Source organism: Protopterus annectens, chromosome 5.part0, assembly GCF_019279795.1.
Source record: "Protopterus annectens isolate FY-2018-M chromosome 5.part0, PAN1.0, whole genome shotgun sequence".
Taxonomy (NCBI): domain Eukaryota; kingdom Metazoa; phylum Chordata; order Ceratodontiformes; family Protopteridae; genus Protopterus; species Protopterus annectens.
Genome location: NC_056735.1, coordinates 337409982 through 337436241, shown reverse-complemented (window position 1 = coordinate 337436241; position 26260 = coordinate 337409982).

Below are 26260 nucleotides of genomic sequence, written 5' to 3'. Positions count from 1 at the left end.
ACAACAGGTATGATGTACACATTTTGGGAATACAAAGAAGTTCAATAATTTGGGAAATTGGTGGTTGAAGAGTAGAGGAGTTGCTGACTAATGAACTCTAAATGCCTTCACTATGGTTTGTCCTCTGAAGCTGTGTCAGTAAAGATACCAGTATTGCCTTTCTGACTATTTTATTCACAGTGAAATAAACCAAAGAGTAATAGAACACAACAATCAAAACAAACTTGACCATTAAGTAGATATCACCATGCTGTAAATGCTCCCTGTCAATTGGCTTTACCACAACCATGCCAGCTACCAGTTAGCACCCATGAACATAGCTCCATGCCTCCTTGGACATGATAAAACATACAGTCCAAGCTTAACGTCTATCCTATACATGAATACAGGAATTGCCTTGAGCTAAACCGCTTCTGTCAACCTGAACTGTCAATCCACCAAGTGGTCACTGAAGTATAATGGAGGAACACATGGGGGGGTTAAGCCAAGAGGTGACTTCCCAACAAAATAAAAAAAGGGGTGTTTCCTTTATGCAGGCCACTGGAATGGAGGTACTTGTTATGGGCAGCTAATTTAAGGCTCAGAACTCTGCCTATTGATGACTCTTATGTGGACAACCTGGCTTGCAGTATGTCATGTTTGTCCTCTGAACCTGAATCAATAAAGACACCAATGTTGCCTTGGTGACCATTTTATTCATAATGAAATCAGTCAAACAGTAACAGAACCCAACAATCAACATAAAGTTGAACATTAAGTAAATATCAACATGCCATAACTACCTCCTGCCAGTTGGCATTATCAGGCCAATGCTGGCTGCCAGTTAACATTTGGAGAGTAACCCTAGCCCCTCAAACATCACATAAAGCATGGACTCTGGGCTTAATTCTTAGCCCATACAATAATTGCCTTCAACCAAGCCTCTTTAGTCAACCAGAACTCTCTAGCCACCAAAAAACCACTGAATCATGATAGGGTAACACAAGAGGGTTAAGTCAAGAGGCAACCATCCACTGGAAAGCCTACAGTGGCAGTTCCCTCATGCAAGGCCTTTAAATAACAGTAGTTACCCAGGAACTGTGCAAGAGCTAAATAGAGCAAACTAAAATTGAACAAGTCCAGGCCTAGCTCATTCAAGGGAATATCATCTACAATATAAAAGTATTTGTCATCCTTTGCTAGGTCACTGTGTTCTGTGCTATTATAACTTATGCTTCAGACTGCCAGAGCTATCCATTTGTTAATGAAGTGTCTGGAGATTTCCACTGCTGAACTTTATAGGGCACCCTTCCAATGTTTTCTGGGTAGAATAGTGGACCAAAATAAAACAACATCTGGATGGAGAGAGTGTAACCTATGGAGGTCAAATAAATTCTAGCTACCAAGATCTTCTTAGGAACCATGATTACATAATTACCTCAAAGGTGGATGATCAAGGGAGTTGGCAACTTCAATTTAACTGTTAACTGATGCTAGATGTCCAAACTAAGAGAAGCCTGGGAAGGCAAGTCATCAGATTACTCAACGAGCCTTATCCAAGAAACCTGTGAGACTTGACAGCTGGGTTACCACTTGCCAACTTGTTCTTTGGGCAAAACAGTGACCCAAAATCCAATGCAGTTTCTTCCTTGCAAAATAAAATGACAATTTTACAACAAAATGCACAAAAGATAGGCATCAGGTACCCCCCCCCCCCATCCTCTTTAGGACTCTAGTCAAATTCCCCTCTTCAGCCAAGTCTAGGTTCTGCCTATGTAGAATGAGTGTGAGTAGGGTTATAGTCACATCTGCTAGAGTAGCTGGATGGCTGGACTTAAGTAAAACAATGGAGCTGGAAGGTAATATCCCAAGTGTTAGCTTATGCAGGGAGGTGGCCCAATGGACAAGACAAATGATATAAGACCTAGCCTTATGCAGCCAAATTTTGTGTCACTTGCCAGCCCAGGCTGATTTGGACTTCCTCAACCAAATTAATATGGAGTCTTTATTAATACAAATATAATCCAAGACAAAGAATAAAACAACTTGCTGTATCTAAATGCTCCAGCATATAACCAAACAAGTAAGGTGTTCAAAATAAGAAATGTGTAAAAAGCATCAGCTCAGCAATAAAGGCACTTAATCAGATAAGCTAAAAGGTGGAAGCTAATAAGTTTCCTAGAAGCCTGTGTGGCACATCTAGCATTTTCTCAACCATTCAACAACCTACTAGTAATACAATGAGTAAAAAAGTAGGAAGCTCCATAAACCTGGTCATCCTCCCTAAGACTGCTAGGTATATGCACAAGGTGTTGGGTACATCATTCAGCAAACATCTATGCACTATAAACTGAAGGAATAATAGGAGATTTCACTGTTTGAGAGGTTACGCTAAGTTGCAGTAGAACAGAATGAAGGTACACAAGGATGAAGAACAAGCCCTTTTGGTATTCAGAGTGCAGGAATTCATTAACATGAACAAGCATTAAGTTTGCCAATGAGTCAAATTTCTGATGGGGATGGGTGTCACTGATGGAGCTGTGTCCAGACACAATTGGCAGGACCTAGAAACCTGAAAGCAGGATAGGCTCTCAGCTATGCCACTGTCTTTCCCTGGTACATGGTGACTTGGAAAGCTCACATTAATCTGTAAACTCAGCAAGACTAGCAATCTAATCACTGAATGAACCCACCTTGACTTGGACAACCTCTTATTAAGGGATTGGATAAGCTCTTATTAAGGAATTGAACTACTGCCACATTATAGGGGTAAAAGGAGACCTTCCTGTTAGAAAAATGATCTTTCCAAATCAATGAATTCTGAAATGTAAAAAAAAACTTCTTAAAAGTGATGTCTCTCTTCCTGTCTTCCAAATAAAACGCAAGCAATTTTGCTGCAAACCACCTCTTTTGGAAACAGCCACCCACACCTCTGACCACTGCAGTGTTGGTGAAAAGTTGTAACTCAAAAGACGAAACCCCGGGGTCTTTGCCAAAATGTGACCCCCTTGTATTTCAGCAATTAGGTGTTCCAAAGCCTGAGATCCTCCTTGATTCTACTGGTGGCTCTCAAGTGGTGGTGCTTGCTTTTGACACCCATTACTAGGTTGGATAAGGATCTGAGAAAGGTCCTGCCAGGGGTAATAGCTCTGCATGTGAAGATCAATAACCCATGGAGTTGCATGACCTCCCCAATATGAACTTTGTGGGCTGCCAAAAAATGTGTGAATGAATGACCTACTTTGCAGTAGTTTGTCAGCAGGAAACCTGAAGGTGAACCCTAGGGCATCCATAAGAAGCCCTAAAAAAATTAAAGGTTTGGGTGGAGAATTCCAGTTTTTCTTCCACCAGGGAGAACTTCTGTCTCACTGCAAAACTCAAAGATTGTCATACCTTCCTGAGCATCTTCCCTGCCTTCATCTGTTATCAGGTAATCATTGAAGTAATGTGTGGTGACTTGGATTGAGGCCCTACATTGCCCCACCAGTGCAATATAGAATTAAAAGCCCTGAAAACTGTGCATGCAAGGAAGCAGCCCATGCGGATTACTGTGCCAAAATAGAATTTTCCATCAAAATGAAATCCAAACAAAGGCCAATCATATTCTGTGATTGAGAGAATGCAGAAAACCAGCAGAATATCTAACATGCACAGCCATGGATCTGAAAATTCCATGATGACTTGCACTGTCTTGTCTAGTACTGCATAGTTAAATTATCATAAGGTGTGGCCAAGAAGAGATGCATTGAGTTTGACAACTCAACTAGGGTGTGTGAGGGGGGTGGGGGTGGAGGGAACTATAGTAATCCTGTTTGTCAATAAAATCATTGATGGAATTCGCAGCTGGTTGAAAAATATAATAGATTAAATGGAATTCCTCTTTTTTTATCGGGACTAAGCCTATGGGTGATATTATACACTCAATCCATGAGTAAATGGGCCAATAATCCTACCATTAAACAATTATTTCTAAATTTTCTTAAAAGCCATATGCTCAATGCCTTTGATCTAAGAAAGGTTCCTAACTAGTTTGCAGTCCAAAGGGATGAAAGACCCAATGGAAAATCCCAAGGAAAAACCCTTGACAAGAAAGCTTGCTTTCGGGTCAGGATAATCTGTAAGTAAGGAGGTGAGTTTATCTACTCTGCTTGGGGAAAGTGATGGCTTAATGATGAATCTGGCCCTGAAAAAGTTTACCTCTCTAGCCACAAAAAAGGAACCTACCTCACACTGGGTTATTTTGTCTTTGGCTGTTGCTTTCATCACTTGAAGGTGTGATAAGGTTTGGGATGGGCTGACCTGCTTTTGACCAACATCTAACTGCCGGTTACCCTTTCTCACAAAAGGAGTATAGGTGTGAGGAACTACAAGTAGGCCACAAGCATTTCTTTTGTTAAAGGCCCGATGGAATTTCTTCCTCAGTTGGTTCTTAGCCAAGTGGTCATTGTTCAGGGGAATTAGGCTTGCCCAGCATGATACTGAGCTATATATCTGGATGCTGCTAATCCCACCTGAGGGATTTGTCTGAAATACCAAGACCAAGCCATCCCATAATGGACATTGTGAGACTCCCTTATGGAGAGAAAGAAAGGTAAGAGTGGGTGGACCTACTTAAAAATCTGTATTAATAAGAATGGCCATATAAACCCCAAAAGTCAAAACCCAATTGCCCCAGTTTCTGGCTAAAATCTTGGGTGAAGCCTTCTTCTCAAGAAAGGCACAGATTGCAAAGAGGTCTTTGGACCCAGAGTTGTCGGCCTCAAGAATCCTTTGAATATCTTGAGTGTCAATTAAATCAAACATAGGTTCATAGGTTCATAGGTTCGTACTAGGCTATCTGCCCTAGGGCATTTATAAGCCTAGCCAGAGTGTGTGTGGCTTTCACCACCCCTTAGGATGAGAATACTATGCCCATTTAGGGTTTAGTTTACTGTGCCTCTGTCTAGTAGTGACACAGAGATGACCCCCGGGGTAAACCTACGATCTCCCATCCACTCGTCAAGACTTCTCTTGAATAGAGTTAGTGAGGGGCTCTGCCTAACATGGATTGGGATTCTGTTCCAGAGTGTAGGGAGCCTCTGGGTTATGAAGCTGTCCCTCCAGCATGTCCTATTTATTTCTGTGTTGAGGTTTAAGTCTCTTGCTCTCGTGGCTCTGATGGATTTGGATTTTTTGAGGTGGAGCATGTCCATTAATTCCGGATTGGACATGGCCTTGTACGTTAGGCACAGGTCACCTCTGAGTAGGCGGTATGTGACTGAATAGAGCTGGAGTTTTTTCAGTTGGACAGCATATGACATATGTTTAAGACCCTTTATCCTCTTGGTGAGGAACTTTTGGGGTCTTTCCAACTGCTGCAGGTGTCGGGTAAGATACATCCCAAATGGGGCATTGTACTCAATCATTGGCCTAATAAGAGATGAGTACAGGGGCACAATGACCTCTCTTGATCTAGATGTGAAACCCTTCGTGATAAGGTGGGCAATATAGAAGGTCTTTCTAACCACTTTGGCAATGCGAGTGTCAAATGAGAGGTTACTGTCAACCTGGGTCCCTAGGTCCCTGATTACCTCTTCCGTACTTAATGGATTACCACCTATGTGGTAATTTGTGGGTACCTTGTTTTTCCCAAAGGGTATGACTATACATTTTTTGGCATTAAGCTTAAGGCCATGGCTCTGGCACCAATTATCCATTTCTATGAGTCCTCTCTGAAGGATGTCTGTGTCTGCTGGAGTATCAATTATGGCGCCCAGTTTGCAGTCATCTGCGAACTTTGTCAGCCATAATCCTCCTATGTTTGCCTGTACCTCGGAAAAATAAATGCCAAACAAGAGGGGTCCCAGGACTGAGCCCTGTGGGACACCGCTTGTGACTGGCTTAGTGTCTGACATAGCTCCAGCAACTCTGACCCTGTGGGTTCTGTCCTTGAGCCAGTTTGCAACCCATCTCGTGACATATGGGTTTACATTTAAGCTGATGAGTTTGTCTATGATGCCCGAGTGTGGTATTGTGTCAAAGGCTTTTGCAAGGTCAAGGTAGGCTGTGTGAACTGCCTTACCTTCATCAATGGCCTTAGTGACGGCTTCAAAAAAGTCGACCAAGTTCAAAAGGCAGGATCTGCCCTTGACAAAGCCAAATTGGGTAGGATCCAATGTCTGTAGGTCCCCAATGTCTTTGTTTATGAGTTCCATAATGATCCTCTCCATAGCTTTGCAGACCAGGCTCGTCAAGCTTATGGGGCGGTAATTTCCAGGGTCCATAGAAGCACCGCCTTTGTGAAGTGGGACCACTGTTGCCGTACGCCACTCTTTGGGTACGTATCCTGTAGTAAGGCTAAGATTAAACAGCAGCCTTATGTTTGGGTTTAGTTCCTCTTGGAGTTCATGTAGCACATAGCCCGGGACACCGTCCGGTCCCATTGATGCTGTGTTTTTAGCTTTAGAGAGGGCGGCTCTCACCTGGGCATCTGAGATGTTAGGGAGGCTACACTCTGCTGGGATAGTTATTTCTCCTTTTGGGGGGGAGGGGGAGGAGAAATTTGCACTGAACCTATCTGCCAGAATGTTGGCAATGTCAGTGGGTTCAGTGTATTTATTGTCATTTTGGACTAACTCTGAGCATATTTGGGAGTTTCCACCCAGGTTTCTAACATAGCTAAAGAAGGCCTTGTGATTGTCTTTTGTGTCTTTTGCAATTTTTCTCTCAAAGTTGGCCTTGGATGATTTTATGAGTGATCGTAGTTTTTTGCTAGTACTGATCAGAGATGCCTTCCCATTTAGGGATTTTGCTCTGTCATGTAGTAGCTTCCTCCTTCTGTTGTAAAGTTTGTTTATTGCTGGGGTCCACCAGACCGGGCGCCTGCCTTTGGGGGAATGGGTCTTGGTTTTATTTGGGATTGCATGATCCATGCATTCTTGAAGGTGCCCGTAGAAGGCATTTGCAAAGGATTCAGCAGTGTGGGTTGTGGTTTCCACTGGCCCAGGGTCCTTGAAGGATACCACTTCAGTCTTAAGAAGTGTGAAGTTGGCTTTTGAGAAGTTCTTCACTGTGGTCTTTTGTGCAGGGGTTGGGGGCGGGATGTGGATTTCCAGTGAGATTAATTTATGGTCTGATCTTACCAATGAGGGATATACTTCCGGTGTGGAGCATTTTGTTCCCATGTTTGTGATGATCAGGTCTAGTATATTGTCTCCTCTTGTGGGAATGGTGACTAGTTGTTCCATTGCATTTGAGTTTATGAATTCTAGGAACCTTTGGGCTAGGGTGTTTGGGCTTGAGTAATGTTCCCAGTCTATGTTTGGGTAGTTGAAGTCTCCCAATATGATGGTATTTGGAGAGACATTCATACTCTCCAGTGTCTTCAGGAAGGCTGTGTGAGTTTCCTGAGTTTGAGAGGGTGGTCTGTAGCATGCTACAAATTGTAAGGCAGTTTTGCCTATGGTTAGTTGCACCTGGATGGTCTCCGATGCTTCGTGCGTTGCCACTAACCTGGAGGTGTGGGTATCTTTGATGAATATGGATACTCCCCCTCCTTTTGTGGTTCTGTCCAAGTTTTGGGGCCGGAAAGCATGATATGAGGTAAAACCTGATAGTGCTGGGGTGCTCTCAGGAGCCTTGAACCAGGTTTCAGTCACTGCACAGACATCGATGTTCTCCATACTGAGGAGGGCTTCGAGGGCGTGCATCTTGAGGTTTAGACTTCTGGCATTGAGCAGCATTACCCTTATTTTTTTTCCACTTGTGTTTTCTAGGGAGGTAGGTTTGTCATTTGAGCCTTGCCTAAAAAGGCACTATGGGGTGGCAAGAGCCTTGGCCAATATCCGGAAGCCCAGGGGTGACAGGTGCAAGCCATCCCTTGCGAAGCAGCGTGGCTTGTCGAGCATGTCATCCCAAGCAGACAGACATTGGATCCCCTTTGAATGACACCAGTAATTAAGCCAATTGTTAAAACTGATCATTTTGTCTTTGTACTGTGGCATCATTCTTGGTGAGGGTAAGATGCTGTTCAGGGTCAGGGTCATACCGGCCTGGGCTACATAATCAGAGAGCTCCTCTATGTCTCTTTTCATGTAGTCCAGGGAGGTACGTCTCAGGTCGTTCACACCGGCATGTACAATGACTGAGTCATATTTGTACTTGCTGTGGAGTGACCTGAGTGCTTGTGTTATGTGGCGGATTCTAGCTCCCGACAGGCAACTTACTGTGACCCTCTCCTTGTTCAGTCTGGTGAGCGGGACGTCAGTGTGTCTGACTATGGAGTCACCTATTACAAGTGTGTCTGGCATGTTGTTTGGCCTTAAGGGCTGTGACTGTTTAGCACACTGACTTTGTGAACTATGTGTTGTATGTGCTATGTCTTGAGGTGGCGGTTGCTTGGGTGTCTGCTTTGGAGGCCTCTGTTGTTTTGGTAGATTTTTAATCAGCACCTCCGAGTATGTTTTTTGTGTGTTTATGTGTTTGGTTTGCAGTTGTGATAGTTCTATGTGAGACTGGGTTTGTGGTGTGTGTGGTTGCCTTCTCCTCCTGCCTGGTCTTGCCAGTACTGAATTGAGAGAGCTCAGCCCCCAGTTTGGCTATATAGTTGCATCTCTCGCATATATTTGTATTTGTTGGGAGGAGGAGAGGGTTGTCTGTGTACATGAGGCAATTGTAACATTGCCTCAAGATTCCCAGATTCACCAGCTGAACAGGAGAGGATGCCAGCAACTGACCCTTCGACATGCTAGAATAGTGAAAAAGATTGCTGTGTAACTGAGTCAGAAAGGATGTATAGGGAAATGGGTACTCAATGGAATTTAGGTGAAAGAAGTACATTCTTTTGTTTAAGAGTGCTTTACCTGTATAAAAAATGCTTTAGGAGTAAGTGCTGAGCTTTTCAGTTAGAGAATAGGCTGTTTAGATTGCAAGTAGAGCAGTTCTAAGGGAAAAATTGAAGAGTAGACATTACGGAGCCAGAAATAGTTTAAACTTGTGAATAAGCTCTCCCTGAGAGGCTTTCTGTTTGACATTTGTAGGGATATGTGCAGCAATATGGGACCCTGGAAGGGCAAATCTAGTGGAGCAATCCTTGGCCAGGGGGTCTAGAAATTAGGCTATAATAGTATCTGGATCTCTTGTTTTGGGATCATTGATAGTGAAAAAGGGTGTTTGGGGCCAGTGAAGGCATACCAGCAGCAATCTGACTCAGGCAGGGTTGTTGGGTCCTGCTGGGGAGCACTGGTGGCTATGTATGGAGTGGACCTAAAGTTTCTCTCTAAAACTATATAAAAAATCCTAGACCTATCCTCCCCAAGCAAGGAATCTATGAATACTGTTAGGTAATCATCCACTGATTATTCCCTCTTACATAAGACCCTGTCTCATTTGCACTGTCATTACCTTCAGCTTCTTGAACAACTTCTGGGACTGGTGCCGGAATGTCTGCAGTTAGGGAAATCCTTCCTAGTCCTATGCTAGTTTTTTTTTTGGTCCAGATGTTTAGGATGAAGGCTCCTCTTCTGGAGATGGCTTGAGTATGCTCCACGTCTAGATCCAAAAAGAAGTTGTGTGCTTCAAGGGCTAAGTGTTACTAACTGTTTTTCAAAGCTGGCAACAATGGGATTCCTGTCTTTTCACCGGCAGATGACTCCATGATCCACTCAAACTAGGTGAGGATCCATAGACGTCCTTTAAGCCACCACTAGAATGGCTGTACTTGCCACCAGAAGCTTATTTAAGCCTTGGAACTCTGTCCTTTGATGAATTGCAGGTGGACAATGCAGCGGACAGGTAAGCTACGTTTGTTTAAACGGAACATTCTAAAAATGCTGCTAAGTCATTTTGCTATCAAACATAGATATGTAATCTTGGTAAATGTAATTATTAGAAATTGGCCTTGCCCATGCACCTTTTAGAAGCATATAATGGCCTATTTTGTCCTTTCTCATGAGTCTTTATTACAAACAACACAGAGTGTATTTCTTTACTGTGGCATCATTTACCTTCTGGTCCACTATGTGCATTTTCTTTTCTGTTCTAGAATTCTACATTTGACCATTCATAGTCTTTCCTTTTAAGTTATCTAGAGGAGTTTTAATTTTTCTGGCTGAGCTATATGCTTAAAGCCTGCAGTATCATTGTTATTTAATGGTTGTGCTGTGTATATTCCCGTGACATGTTAGATGATAGTGACCTTTTACAAATTATTTTATTTTTTGTTTCTTACCCATACATTACCAATGATGGCATTATGATTGTGGTGAACATTAGTTTTCCCTCATTTGCAGTGGCTTCTTGTACTATTTGCATTTCATCCTTCTGAAAGTAGACCCTTATACTTGCCGATGTTTAGGATTAAATGCCATGACCCTGAGGATTCAGCCATTAAAAATATGTATGCTCTACACTCCTATTCCTTCTGTCTTGTCTTCTAAATTATTGTACTTGATATTATCAAGTAGGTATATAGATGAGTGTGTGTGTGTGTGTGTGTGTGTGTGTGTGTGTGTGTGTGTGTGTGTGTGTGTGTGTGTGTGTGTGTGTGATCCATCTTATCTCTTATGTTGTATTATGCACTAAACTGAAAATGAATTCCCTAACAGCTGAATCTTACCACAATAACTGCTTTACAGAGCTACAGATGAGTGGGTCAGCAAGGGAACCATAACTATTTTATTCAGGCTCCATTATCTCCACAGGGCTCCCTTGCGTGTAACAGGCAGCCCTTGGCTCTGCCAGCATGATGTATATAATTTCTTAGTACAGCAGTAGCTATCTCCAGCAGTCATTCAGCTGGCAAGCTTTACTGAAGCAAGCTGTCTGAATATTGCTCAGGGCCTTCAGGGTGCTGTTTTCAGTGCAGTGTTACTGCATAAAAGGCCATACTGTCTGCCTTCCTGTATGTAACCTTAAGTGCCCTTAACATCTCCCTAAATGAGAAGCATCTAACATATATTTCTTCTTTATAATATCAAACTGCCTTGTGTAGATAAAACATTATCTAACATACCACATGTTCATAGAGAATAATACAATATATTGTCCAGAAATGTGTTAATGTCATATTAACGTAGATACATCATATGTACATAACAGTATAGTGGTCTTAAAAAAAGTTCATTTTCAGAAATTGTGCAGCAAATTTCACAGTATGTCCTGTCTTAGAAAATGGTTCCAAGAATGATTATTATTGCACAAGATGTTCTATGCCACAAAAAAAAATATCAATAGAAACTTAAATCATACAATTGCATATTATGCAACTGCTGATTTACTTCATATTCTTGGGAGATCAACCTAGCAGGACTGACAATCTAGCTGATTGTGCTTCATTAGTATATCTGTAATTAAACTCAAACAGGCCTGGTTTGGTTTAGTTTACTAATGCCTTGCACTTTTTAGTGCTGGGGATAATTTAATACTTATTGTATAGTGGAAACATTTTATCTCCAATTAGAATACATTTCCCTTATTTATATAGCAAATCTCACCCATAAGTGCAGTAGTTAAACTGAAAAATCATTATGCTTGCTGAAAACATAAGCAAAGCATGCTGCCATGTTATATCTATGCAGCAAAACAACTCTACAAATATTTTTGCACAAAACATCCTCTTGTAAAATATTAATCACTTATTAAATACAACCATTTACTTTTATTTATTCTAAAACAGATTCTAACCGTTATATTTTTTACTTAATATTGTTAGTATCCGTACCTACAATACCGTAAATTCACTTTGTACAATGGACTGAGAAAGAGGTACCACACTAATGGTTGTAAGGATTCACAGTCACTGTAAAGCCATCCTTGATGGCTCACATCAGCATAGACAGAATAAAGATACACATGCAAATTGCACAATAGCATTATTTTAAAAAAGATAGCGGGTAACTTAGCCAAACAACAGAGTACCCTAGGCACACATATATCAATATCTGTATCCATCCATCTATCTATATACATATATGTAGATAGATATAGATAAATATAGATACATTTCTACTTCCCTGAGTATAAAACCAAGCAGTGGTTTCTGCATGCAGGGCATACGAAAAAAAAAATGAGATCACATTAAAATACTGCCTGACTTGTCAGAAGGCATAACATCATCTACAATGAGAGCGGTCGACGCTATGGTGCAGTTATTGGAGGAGACCAGACAAGATCTGCAGGTCATAACTTTTGATATAAGGCCGTGGACTTAAGCAACAGACATGACAGAGTCAAGGGCATATAATGTTGTGAGGTAGGAGTGATGGGTTCATTTATCCAATCTGGTATCTACCACCACAGTGTCCAGAAAGGTGTTAAGGTTAGACATCCTATAGAGATCAATGCAATGAGGAAATGTCTTCAAGCTTAGAACTGGTGGAGAACAGTCAAAGCAAGCCAAATATAAACCAGGAATAGAGACTAAAATTTGAAAACAGGAGGTACAAAGAAGAATTTACTGGAGAATTGCCAAACAGAAAGCATGAGAGTCAAGGGGTTGCAATAGCTCAGAAGGTGCAATAGGGTGTAGGAACCTGTGGGATTGCAAACATGAGGCAGTGCAGCAAGCAATGAGTCAAAAACTGTATGAGCTTCGGTAAAAATGAACAGCCCTAGAGAATTAGGCTGGCTTATAGTAACTGCATATAAAGGGGAGAAAGACTTAACTTTCTATGTGGCACAAGGTGTAATTGCAGGAGCTGATAGAAAGAGGGTAGCTAATGCAGGGTTTGAATGCAGTTTACAGATTCATAGGTTCATAGGTAGGTACTAGGCTATCGGCCCTGGGGCCTATACAAGCCCAGCCAAAATGGTACCCTGGCTTTTGCCACCCAAGTAAATGATTTTCCTGTGCCACTGTTGAGCAGAGCCACAGAGGTGATTCTCGGGGTGAATTTCCTATTTCCCATCCAATCATCAAGATTTTTCTTGAAGAGTGCTAATGAGGAGCTTTGTTTGATATAGATAGGTAGTTTATTCCAGAGTATGGGAAATCTCTGGGACAGGAATCTATCCCTCTGGCATGTTTTGTTTATTGTAGTGACAAGTTTTAGGTCCCTAGAGCATGTAGCTTGGAGGGATTGGGATTTCTTTCTGTGGAGCATGTCCAACAGCTGTGGGTTTGACATAGCTTTATATGTTAGGCAGAGATCACTTCTGAGTAGGCGATATGTGACGGAGTAAAGCTGGAGTTTTTTGAGACGGTCTGCGTAGGGCCTCTGTTTGAGGCTGATAATCCTCTTTGTGAGGTATTTCTGCTGCCTTTCCAGTTGTTGTAGATGTCTTGTGAGGTACATACCAAAAGGGGTGTTGGACTCTATAATGGGTCTAATGAGTGATGAGTAGAGGAGAACAATGACCTCTTTTTTTCTGGATGAGAAACCTTTTGTGATGAGGTGTGCCATGTAGAAGGGTGACTACTGTGGCGATGTGATTATCAAAGGAGAGACTACTGTCCACCTGTGTCCCAAGGTCTCTTATCACACTTTCAGTGTTAGGTATACTACCAACTATGTTGTAGCTCATGGGTACAGAGTTTTTACCAAGGGGGATGACAATGCACTTTTTGGCATTGAGCTTGAGGCCATGGCTTTGACACCAGGCATCTGTCTCAGTGAGGCCCTTTTGTAGGATGTCCACATCGTTAGGAGTTTCGATTATGGCTCCTAGTTTGCAGTCATCTGTGAACTTCATTAGCCAAAGACCTTCTGTGTTAGCCTGTACTTCAGAGAAGTAGATACCAAACAAGTGAGGACCCAGGACTGTACCCTGTGGTACTCTACTTGTCACTGGTCTGAAGTCGGATTTGGAGTCTGCTACTTTCACAATGTGGGTTCTGTCAGTGAGCCAGTTGGCAACCCATCTTGTGACATAGGGATTTATACCTAGTATAGTGAGTTTATCTATAATTCCAGAGTGGAGGATGGTGTCGAAAGCCTTGGCAAGATCTAGATTGGCTGTGTGAACCACCTTACCCTTGTCTACAGCTTTGGTGACTGCTTCAACAAAGTCTATCAGGTTTAGAAGACATGATCTGCCTTTTACAAACCTGAACTGGGTGGGGTCCAGAGTTTGGAGATTACCATTGTCTTTGTTTATAAGTTCCATGATGATACATTCTATGGCCTTGCAGACCAGGCTCGTCAAGCTAATGGGGCGGTAGTTCCCGGGGTCCTTGGTGGCTTCCCCCTTGTGGAGTGGGATAACTGTTGCTGTGCACCATTCAGCAGGCACAAAGCCTGAGGTAAGGCTATGATTGAACATGGTACTTAGGTGGGGTGCCAGTTTGTTCTGTAGTTCATGTAGAATGCAGCCTGGGATGTAGTCTGGTCTCATGGATGCTGTGTTCTTGGCTTTGGATAGTGTGTTTTTTACCTGTCCAGCAGTGATTACTGGAACTTTGCATTCTTCCAGTATAGAGATGGGCTCTTTAGGGGGTGAGAGGGGGGTAAAGTTAGCAATGAACCTATCTGCCAGGATGTTGGCAATATCAGTTGGGTCTGTATATTTAGTGCCATTGTGCTGTAACTCAGAGCAGATCTGAGTGTTGCCATTGAGATTCTTGACATAGCTATAAAATGCTCTGTGGTTGTCTTTAGAATTAGTGGCAATTTTGTTTTCGTAACTAGCTTTGGAGGATTTTATCAAGGATTGCAGCTTCTTACTGAGGCTGACCAGGGAGCTCCTCCACTCGTGGGATTTTCTTACAGAGGGGGTGTGAATAAACTTTAGGTGGGGTTGGCATGATGGTTAAGGTCTTTCCCTCATAAACACAAAGTACAGGGTTTGATTCTGTCTTCAGGTTATTGGCTAGACTTAATATGGCCCTTCAGGGCAGTTAGCCTAGTTTTCACCTATAAACCTAAACCTAAGTTGTGGAAAGCATACAACAATAAAAACTTAATATATGGCTGCTAGAGGTAGAAATATATAATGTATAAGAAGGGATGGCAAGAACTGGCTAAGAGTAGAAGAGGAAATGAAGGTGATTAACTCATGACATTGCCTAAATATTAATATTAATGAAGCAAGACAGGAATCAGTCTTGAGCAAGTATGCATGACACAAAACAACAACAACAAAAAAAAAAAAACAGTGGTGAAATCATCAAAGTAAAAGAATGAAGTAAGAGAGATGGTTAAATAACAAAACAGGGAATTGGCAGTAAAGGACAAGCACTGGTAAACTAGGTAACAGTTCATGAAGATAGAATAACTTAGGAAAATAATTTGTAGCAAGCATGGTAACACCATGACTATAGCAGGGGATCTAAAATTACAATAGGAGGAAAATTCAATACATTGTGAAGCAGCCAAGAGAAAGATGCAGAAACAGGAAATAAAGGCAAACATGAGGACAGTGAAGACAGAAGGGGCACTAAAGACCAAATGGAGAGGAACATGATGCATTATGGGGCTGCAATAATTGCTAATTGAAAGAAAATGAGAAAAAGGCTGAAAAGATCAGGACTGGGGATGAATACTCTCAGGGGGGAATGTATAACAAGATATCAGGAATGAGAGAGACTGAGTGCTAGAAATATTAAGAAAAATGGAAATGGAAGAAAATAAGGATGGAATTGTTATTGATGGGTAAAGTATAACATGGACTGAAGGCACGAGAGCTAACAGTTGAAAGAGAGACTGAATACTTTGGTGTACTGTGTGTCATGAGGACTGTGTTTGAGTGAGTAGTGGAAATGAAATAGACATAAAGGCAAAGTAATATAACCTGTGCTCTGTTACAGGCTAGGATAAGATGATTACTTTGTTAGTGGGCAAAAACAAAGCTGGGGGCATTAGCATTCCTTAAATACTAGGGATTTCTCCAGTTGTTTCTCTAGGATCACTCTAGTGATGTTTCTAGGCATCTGGTATTGCCTGTTCATACTTAAATTAATAATTGCAAAGCCATGCTACAAAGAAGATATTTGAAGATTTCATCATAAGCATAGATGATGGGCAACACAACTACATTGATACTTGACCTCTGTCTTCTGCACCTTTAGAGACATTAAACATTGTTCCGATATTGTATATTTCTATTACAATAATGTTCATGTTTTTCTAAGTATTTCAAAAAATGAGTGAATAAGACTAAACTGCCTAGCCCCATATGAAAGCTTATAGCCATATAAACAAAATACTGCTGACAGTACGTGCCTAGTTTGAGCAGTTATTGAGACATTGTATGATGTTTGCAAAACATTATAGAAATGAATATTTACAGTGCTAGTCTGACTTGTAAACTCCATTTTAAGACATAATAAATGTGATCACTGCAACAACATTTACACTTCTTTAGTCATATTTTTGGTTCTAGAGATATGAACATTTGAATATTGCAGATATAAATTAATTTTGTCAGCTGGTTCTGAATGCTGCCATGGGAAGTTATTGTTTAAACTTCCAGAGCACAGAATGAGATAAAGAAGGAAGGATAATAGGAAAAAAGGGACTGGAAGATACATTTCTCTAGAAAGAGAATCACTCATGCCTGAGAATGGTGAAATGGGCAAATGAAGAATCCAATGGAATTCTATATAAACAAATGGTTTAACCTGGTACTTAAAAAGAAGAACAGGCACTTTCAAAGGAGGGGAAACTTACTGGTCAGCATAATAATGACAAAAAGAGACCAGGATATAACAACAAGAATCTTTGTAACCTATAAATTAATTGGTGATTGTTGAGAATAGGACTCCCCATTCAGCACTCATCCAGGTCATGGAAGGGACTAAATGTTAGTTTGAAAGAAAGTGTTGTCATTCCATTATCCCCTTAATTTCCTCAATTAAGTGAATCAATATTTTGACAAAGTTGCTTCTTCTTCTTTCAGCTTTTCCCGGTTAGGGGTCGCCACAGTGGAACCGCTAATGATTGGCAGTTGATTTTTACAGTGCTGAGGTGCCAGCCCGATGCCCAACCTTCAACAAAGGCATGCCCATTCACACGTCTTTCGAATGCCACTCTACCACGGGGCAGATATGCAGACTCCACACAGAAGGAGCTCCAGCCGAGAATCGAACAGGAGAACCTCTTGCTGTGAGGTGAGAATGCTACCGCTGCACCACCGCGGCTTCATTTTTGACAAAGTTGCTAAGTTTTAAAAACAGAATGTAAGGGAAAATTGACATGGCATTTGAAAACTACCTTTCCTATTCTTAGTAGGCACAGCAAATGTACATTACCCATTACTGTGGTTAAAATGCCAGTAGGTGGCTCATAATGTGTGACAGTTTCATGCTTCATCTCTTATCAAAAACTGCAGATGTCACTCCCATGGTTAATAATGAAAACTAAATATTTTATGTAAGAAAGCTTCTTCTCAGGGAAATGTAGCATAAATAAGGACATTATAGTCACACTGATATAATACGGTAGATGTAGAAGGGGCTGCTATAATAGTACTTCTGTGTTAAATTTTTTAATTTTGATATCGCATATATAAGGGATTGGAGTCACCCTTGTAATTAATTACTTCATAAAGAAAATGAAAAATGAAATATTGAATAACATAAGTAATAAATAAAATATTTTGCATGGCAAAATAACTGGAATGGGTTAATGGGCAGCAGCCTCCGAAAGGTAATGTTGATAAAATTGCTTACTGCTTACTACAGCAAGGCAAGATGAGGTGTGTGGTTGAGTGCGATATCTGTGAGAGATCTTTCCTGTCAGGTTCCAAAAGCTAAAGTGCTGCTGTGAGAGTTCTAGCATATCTCTCACTAATATCTAAAAAATCATTTCAGTGCTGGTTATAGAATGGCATCACATCTGGTCCCCTGACTCTGGTACAATACACACCCAGAACTTTAATAAGATCTGTTGCAGCATCTGAAAGCTATAAAACAATTTCAGAACTTTTACCATTACAGGGTATCAATTAGTTCACCCATAAGGACAACACAGTAAGATTCCTAGTCCTGGTTTTCCCAGACATTTTTGTCTCTGGCTGCAATCAGAGCTGTAAGATAAAATCTTTATGGCCTTAACCAACCCATTTAATTTTCAATCTATTTTTCAAAATTAGCTGGACTGAGATTAACCTCTTCCATTCCAGAATTATATGTTCAAACATATACATTTAGTCAGTTATAATAATACTGTATGACATGCATGTACATCTCTTTTCCGTCCAGCAGGAATCACTGTTGATGCATTTTTAACACAAGCAACTTTACAAATACATTTTTAATAGAAACATCTGTACAAATCAGTGTATAGCCAAATGACATAAAATTATTTACAAAACTCCAGCTAGGTATGCTGGCATATGTTACATATGCACTGCCCTAATCTCCCTGGCACAGATGGCACTACCTCATATCATCACAGCATGAAACCCAATAAGGGAGGGGGTTTGGTCATCATGAATACCATAGATTATATTGGCAGAAAGAATTCTCTTCTGGCAGATGATTTGGTATACCAGAAAGTATCAATCAATGATATTACTATTGCTCATAGAGTGATCAATATTCAGTTGATGAATGGCTTTTATGTGAGACAATTTCTTTACCTTTATTTGATTTCTTAAAAGTACAATGGCCTGTCATTCCAAAGATTTTTTTTTGTATCCCAAAGACTCATTCATCAGTAGATGACCCCCTCTATGTCCATTTGTAGCAGCTGAAGGTTCTGTGACTGAACCATTAGCAAAGTATGTTGATCAATGTTTAAAGCTGTTGCTCTCCAACTTCCCACACATTCTTCAAGATTCATGGGGACTTGCTTGATAAAGTGCAAAATATTTCAGTTACGGAGATTCTATTTTTTGCCACCCTAGACATCAAGGTGGCACACCGTGATTCCCCCTTCACTTGGTTGGTAAAGTGATTAGATGGTATGTGTCTTTGTTGAATACTGAAGCCATACTCATCCAGGAGTGTATGGAGATTGATCTCAGTAATAATTTCATTTTTTTGAGGGGGGATATTATAGGCAAATGTCATCCTACTTTGGTGGGAATTTGGAAACGTTTTAGGTTGAATTTGTTTCAGCATTGTGTAGCCTAATATAATATTTTGGATGATATCCTTGTGTTTTGGTCAGGTATTAAGGAAGAATTTGATGGCTTTTTTTTCAGAATTGCAAGCATCTACATCCTTTATGGAATGTACTTATTACATCAATGGAGGCTGTATTTATTTAGATATGCAGATTTCTGTGGGGAACTAAAATTCTTTGCTACTAATATTTATCAGAAACCAACCTTTTGTAATAGCTTTTTGCATTTTGAAAGTAATTACCCCTTTCATCAGAAAAGAGGTGTGGTAAAAAGCCAATTAATCTGGGTTTCTCATCTGACTTCCGATGACAATGTTTGTATAGATAACTTTAATATTTTTATGAACATGTTCCTTGAGAGAGGTTACCTTGTTCCTTAGTTGATTTGCTTTATCAGGAAGTCTTACATGAAAGAAATGGCAACTATGCTCCTGCAGTAAAAATTCATTCAAGGAAGGTACCCTGAATGAGATTATTAATGACTGTTGCACTGTTTTAAGCAAACCAGAATTTGGTCTAGAAGTAATATCTGCACCTTTGGTGTAGGAATCTCAGGTTCTTGCCCCTTTCTGGAGGGTGTACATTTTCTTTTTCTATGTTCCATAACATCCTTATTCCTTGGATGCCTCTGGAATTTGCAATATTGTATCAAAAATGGTTTATTTTACATTGTGACGAGTTTAAAAGCATTTTTAAAGAGCCACATGTACTTCTACCTTTATAAGCTGATCTAACTTTAAAAACATGTTAGAGAGACCACGGGGGGGGGGGGGGGGTTGTTATAATTGTTGTATTTTTAACTTATAGATGTGGTCGCTGTCAACAATGTTCTCTTATCAGCCCTGATCTTGACAATGACATTTTGGAAAAGGTCTCCAAGTGGATGATCAAAGGGAGATATAATTATTTGCCTGAGAAAGTGGTACACATGGTTAGATCCACACATGTTCAGCTTTCCTCATCAGCAAAATTAATAATGGTTTTAACTGAAGGATTTATCAACATGTTATAGTATTTTTAAGAAAATATGACAAGAGTGCATTGGCTAGACATGCTTCTCTTTGTCACAAGCTTTCCAAGTTCATGATTTTCATATTATACAGGATCAAAATCTTAGTCTCTTCAGTGGATTGACATAATTACTTTTTACATTGGGAGATGCTCTGGCAATTGCACTTAGAAACCAGGAACTTTCCTAGTTTAAATCAAGCAATTTTGGTCACAAGTGAATTAAAGCTAAAAGCATCCAAACTTTAAAGTTATTCACTGTGTGTATTTTTTTCTTTGAATGCTGATAGGCTGCATTTTCATTTTCAAGGCTTTTTTATTGGACACCAATTTGATCTGTGCAATTATTTCTAAGGTTGTCATTGGTCAGCTATTTGATTGGCTACCCATTTAATAAAGATTTAAATATCCTTAGTGGTTGATTTATATTCTTGAGTTACTGATAGGTAAATAACAGGGGTGTGTGTTTTTTATCAGTATTTAATTGGTGTGGTTTGAATGTTTCCATTCACAGTTCTGATGATGTCTGTAGATGAAAGCACTTAACTGTAACTGATTCTGTTTGCTGTATTAAACTTCTGCATTGAATGCTACCTGGTCACTGGATTTTTATTTTAGTGATTTTTACAGTCCACTTCTGGGTTCTGCTGTTCAATTTTTGTTGTTTTTTTGAGATGTTGTTTAGGACCAAGGTCCAGCCACCACTTGTTCTTGCATGTTAGGCCCTCATGGAGAACCTGGAATTCAGGTATGGAGGTCTGAGGCTGTAGTCATCCACAATTTTGGTCAGACACAGAACAAACAATGTCAACCTTGACATCAGGGAAGCAAATATCAAAGAAAAGTTATCCTATGACAAATCCCTGGGGAAACCACTGGAGCATACTTTTTTTCTGTTAGAGCATATCTCCAACAAAAATATATTCGGTTATATCAGAAAGCCAGTTTGCTATTCAGTGGGTAACATATGGGTTTATATTTAATTTGATTAGTGTAGCAATAATGACAGAAGGTGGGACTGTTTAAAAGGGCTCGGCAAGATCTTAGCATATAGTGTGAACCAATTTGCCTACATCTAATGCATCAGTAATTTTTCAAATAAGTCTACCAAGGTCATGAGGCAAGACCTGCCTTCTGACAAGAAGGTAGCCTGGCATCTTATGAGGACCCATTGAGGTAATGCTTTTCACCTGGGTAAGAGCACTCAGGACTTGCTGTGAAGTTGTCAGAGGGGGTGTGTGGGTATGCGAAAATCTTGGGGAATGTTAAAGGGATATAAAGAAGTAAACCCTGAGCTGATGTTGTTTGCTAACATGTTATCTATATCCTCAGAGGATGATTATGGTTGTTGTTATGTATCAGCTCTCTGAAAAACTGGACTTCTGCCACAGCTAAAGAAGGTTTTGTGGTTTTCTTTAGAGTAGGTGCTGATTTTTGGTTCATACTTGCTTTTGTAGGATTTGATTTTGCTTCAGAGTTCCCCGATGATTTCTTTTTAATTCTCTTCTATGGGCTTGAGTATTAATACTCATTTTCTCTTATTTGCCTATGGGTTTCTTCACCTTATTGCATAGTTTGTTTACACTAGGATTCTACCATCAGGTTTATTTCTCAATGCAACATTGTATTTGTGCCTTATGAGGACTGATACTTCAAAAAAATGCTTTGAGGTATGCATAAAAATTATCCTAAAGTATGTCAAAGTGTGAGATGTAATGCTCGATGTGAAGAGGGTGGTTAAATTTCATCAAGGCGATCAGTTAACTGCAGTAGATTTGTCTTACAATAGCCTGTAAAACAGAAGGGTTTCTATTTTACTCTTATAGTAAGTGCCACTAGACAGTTATCAGATTTAGTCAGTGATGCGGTAACTGTATGTGTTGAGCATAAGGGAGCTATATTGGTGAGAACTAGATCCAATATTATTGAACCTCTAATTAGGATTCCAACTAAGTGGTCTAAGAAGCTGGCATTAATGAAATCAATGAATCTTTGTGCATACTTATTTGTGGTAATGTAGGTTTCACAGTTAATGGAAGAAGAGCTGAAGTCTCTCAAAAGAATAATGTTAGGGATGGATGCCAGTTTGTTAAGGTATGCCTTATGTGCAGCAGGTAAATTGAAGGGGATACAATAGTTGGCAATGATATTGTACATAGTTTTATTTAGTGTGAGAAGGATTTGGAGGAGTTCAAGATCATTGACTTGCATTGAAGGGTTCAAGGTCATTGACTTGTACTAAGAGTCTAGAACTGGCTTGTTTGGAATGTGTATACATATCTTCCACTAGCGCAAATCAATGTCAACATTGCGTCTGAAAAAATACAAGGCATTGAAGCCCTGCACTGTGGGGGTGCTTTTGCCATTCTCAAACTGTTTCAATAATTACACAAACATCTATATTTACAAGAGTTAAGAATGCCTGTAAGGATGTAATTTCTTGTTAAAGTATCTAGCAAGGAGCAATGCTACTTTTATAGTGGCTTGAATTTGTTCACTTTTGTAAGTAATTTGATGAGAATGTTCTGGCCTAAAATGACACTATGGAGAAGAAAAAGTCCTGGCCTATATAGGGAAGCCATGAGGAAAGAGGTGTTGGCCAACCCTACTGAAGCAACTAAGGCTGTCAAGCATCTCCTCTGAGGTTTAAATATATAATGTGTGTGTGTGTGTGTGTGTGTGTGTGTGTGTGTGTGTGTGTGTGTGTGTGTGTGTGTGTGTGTATATATATATATATATATATATATATATATATATATATATATATGATATGTGTGTGTGTGTGTGTGTGTGTGTGTGTGTGTGTGTGTGTGTGTGTGTGTGTGAGTGTGTGTGAATATATTTATTTATTTCTCTTTGTTGACTAGGAAAAGTTTGATTGGGTAAAACCCATTTTCAGAGGAGTACCAGGGAGAAAAGATCCACATTTAGGTTACACATTATGTACTTTTATAACTACGGGGTAAAACATCTATACATAAGTTTATTTACATGAATTTTAAATATTTTTAAATACTTCTTACATGAACATAGCATGTTAACACAAAAAGAGTGAAATTAACATAAACTGGCTAATCACTGAATAGAGAAATCATATAATAATCTATTTATAGCAAGATGGCTGCAGAGAAAAGATCAAACTGGGGTGTTCTTGAATTTAGTAATAATTTATACACGGACAAGTAGAATGTAGCTTAAAAATGCTAAGAGATAGATATGATAGGAGAAGTAAATAAATGAAGCAGGTAAGGAAGGCAGCCACAAAAAGTCATCGGCTTTGACACAAACCAAACGTTTATTACGAAGAAAACAGACAACAATACATCCAAGGTTAAGCGCTTTCATCTGACTCCCGCAGACTTCTTCAGAACATAGGAGTACTGCTACACTTTCAATTTAAACACATTTTGGCGCCAAAAGCCACTTCAATCAAGGAATTAAAGGTGTAAGTACATACTAAATGGGTAAATGGATAAAAAATTCAAATGCACCCTAATCTCGAAAACAAGCTATTTCGACAATAACTGTCCTGAACAAAATGAATTGCGACCTTGGGTGAATAAGTAATATTGGTACAACAAAAGATATTTCTGCAACAAGAACATTGAATTAAAAAAAATATACTTGTGCAACAAGAGCATTGAATTAAAAAATACTGAGTTAAAAAATACTGAGTTGAAAATATATGGATAATTAATGTGTGAATGTGAGAGATGGAAAAAGTTTCTATACATGTATGGATACCATGGTATTGCTAAGACATGATAAAATGATGGAATGTCTCCCGGAGACTGTTCTCAGAACTGTTATTTAGTAAACACCTTACCAAACACATAATAAAACATAATAAAACATAATATACACCCATCAATGAATAAAAATCTGAGTGAAGCAATGCGTAAAACTATATACAAGGGGTGATGAATTGATTACGATATATATATATATATATATATATATATATATATATATATATATATATATATAGATATGAAATATGTGTGTAATGTTAAAATATGTATGTAATATTAAAATAATACACATGTAAGAAAGAATACATTGTAATAAATATGTGTTATAAAAAATATATGTGTGTGTATATAAATATGTGTATATAGATATGTTAAAATTATGTGTTAAAATATTTTGAATATATTTGGAATATGATTATAAAATATGATTATAAAATATAAAAGATGAAAATATATAGAAATGTTGTGTATGATAACAGTGAGAAGAAAAGTATGTGTATGGGCTGGAACACAATACAATGACCCTAAATTAACTGCAAGAATGGTTTAATACTGATGAAATCGTTGATACCAGGCAATCTTGTGGCATCAGTGGTGATTTGCCATTTGCTCTCTTTCATGGCCAGTAATGCTTTTACATTCCCCCCAAATGCTGTAATGTTCACCTTATCGATAATAGCAAATTTAAAATGATGCGTGGCCCCGTGTTTTGCTATATGCCTATATAGGGCATTCTTTGTGTCTTTCTTTTTAATAGCAAATAAATGCTCGTAAATACGTCATCTCAATTGCCTCTCAGTCTTGCCTATATAAAATGCTGGACACACTTGGCAAGTAACAAGATAGACTACAAAGTTAGTGTTGCAGTTACCTGTCCTACAGTGTATGTATGTTTTGTTAAAATTGACCAAATTGACTCCTTCCTTATCGTTAATAGTATAGCATTGATTACATGTACCACATTTTCTTGTGCCGGTTGATCGCCCTTTTTTATCACTTCTATTAGATTCCAAAATCCTTTTTAGATTATATCCTGTTTTGTATACGAATTTAGGATAAGGCCCCAAGGTCAAGACCAGATCATCATTCATGGTAAATAAATTCCAGTGCTGACTCATTATATTTTCGATGTGTTGGACTGTGGGGGAATACATTAAAACACAAACCCTGTTGTTAAATCCCTCCTTTAGTTTGTTGTCCAATGGTGAAACTCCAGGTGTGGAGATATCCAATAAAGGTAGATATTTTTTACCCCATTCTTTACTAACATATAGGACAACATCGTTAATAAGGGTGTTCGGATATCCTCTCATACTGAACATGGACCTAATAAGTTCAAGTTCGTTGTTCATAACTTCTCTTGTCGATGACATACGAGCGGCTCGTATACACTGTCCTTTGACAACATTTTTAAAACATATTTAGGATGATTACTACTAAATTCCAAATAATCATTGGAAAATGTAGGCTTCCTGTAGATACAGGAGATGAATCCGTCGCTACCATGGCTAACGTAAGTGTCCAGATAGGCAATGCCCTTTTTGTTGAGATTATATGTAAACTTTAAAAAATCTGTAGTATTATTAATATAATCGAAAAAAGGCTGAATCAAATCTTCTGGACCCTTCCATAGCACAAAAAGATCATCCAAAAACCTTGAATAATAGACAATGTGTTGAAAAAATTCGCTTTTAAATAGGTATAGGTTTTCCCATTCCAACATGACAAGATTTGCAAAAATGGGTGCGCATGCTGCTCCCATTGCGACACCCCTTGTCTGTCTAAAATATTCATTTTCAAAATGTATAAAGTTATAGTCCAATACTAGGCCCATCATGTCAACAATGAGGCTAATCCTGTCCCATTCCATGTTGGAAAATTTTCTAAGACTGTTGCAAAAATACTCCAGACCAATTTCTTTTGGTATGCACGAGAATAAATCGATTACATCAATAGTCATATAGATGAGATTCTCATTCCATAGTTGTGGTGTTAAATTCCTCAGAAACATCCATGAATCTTTAATGAGATGGGGAATATTATTGTAAATGTGCTTCACCCATTTGTCTATAGCTACGCCCAAGGGAAATGTTTTGGACCTACTACCCGAAATAATGGGTCTAAACGGGGGGTGTTCCATATTTTTGTGTACTTTGGGAATACCAATAATTGTAGCTAAAGTCGGGAATTCAACTTTCAAGAACTGATACACCTCATCTGTAATTCTGTGATCAATAACATATTCTTCCACTGCTAAATCAATTCTCCTGTGGCCAATATTAACTTCGTTAAGAGAAATGGCCTCATAATTCCCTGATTGGTATAATATATTGTAGATGTCGTTGATGTAGTCCATTTTATTGTATAGAACAATACCTCCCCCTTTATCAGGTTTCATAATCCTCACTTCATTATTGTTTACTAGTGAGTGTAGACAATTTCGTTCTCCTTCGGTTAAATTATCCTTTTTGTTTGACATAGCAGACTTGTCAGTCTTTAATACTTTGTAAAGACTATATATGTCCTGACAAACCAGTT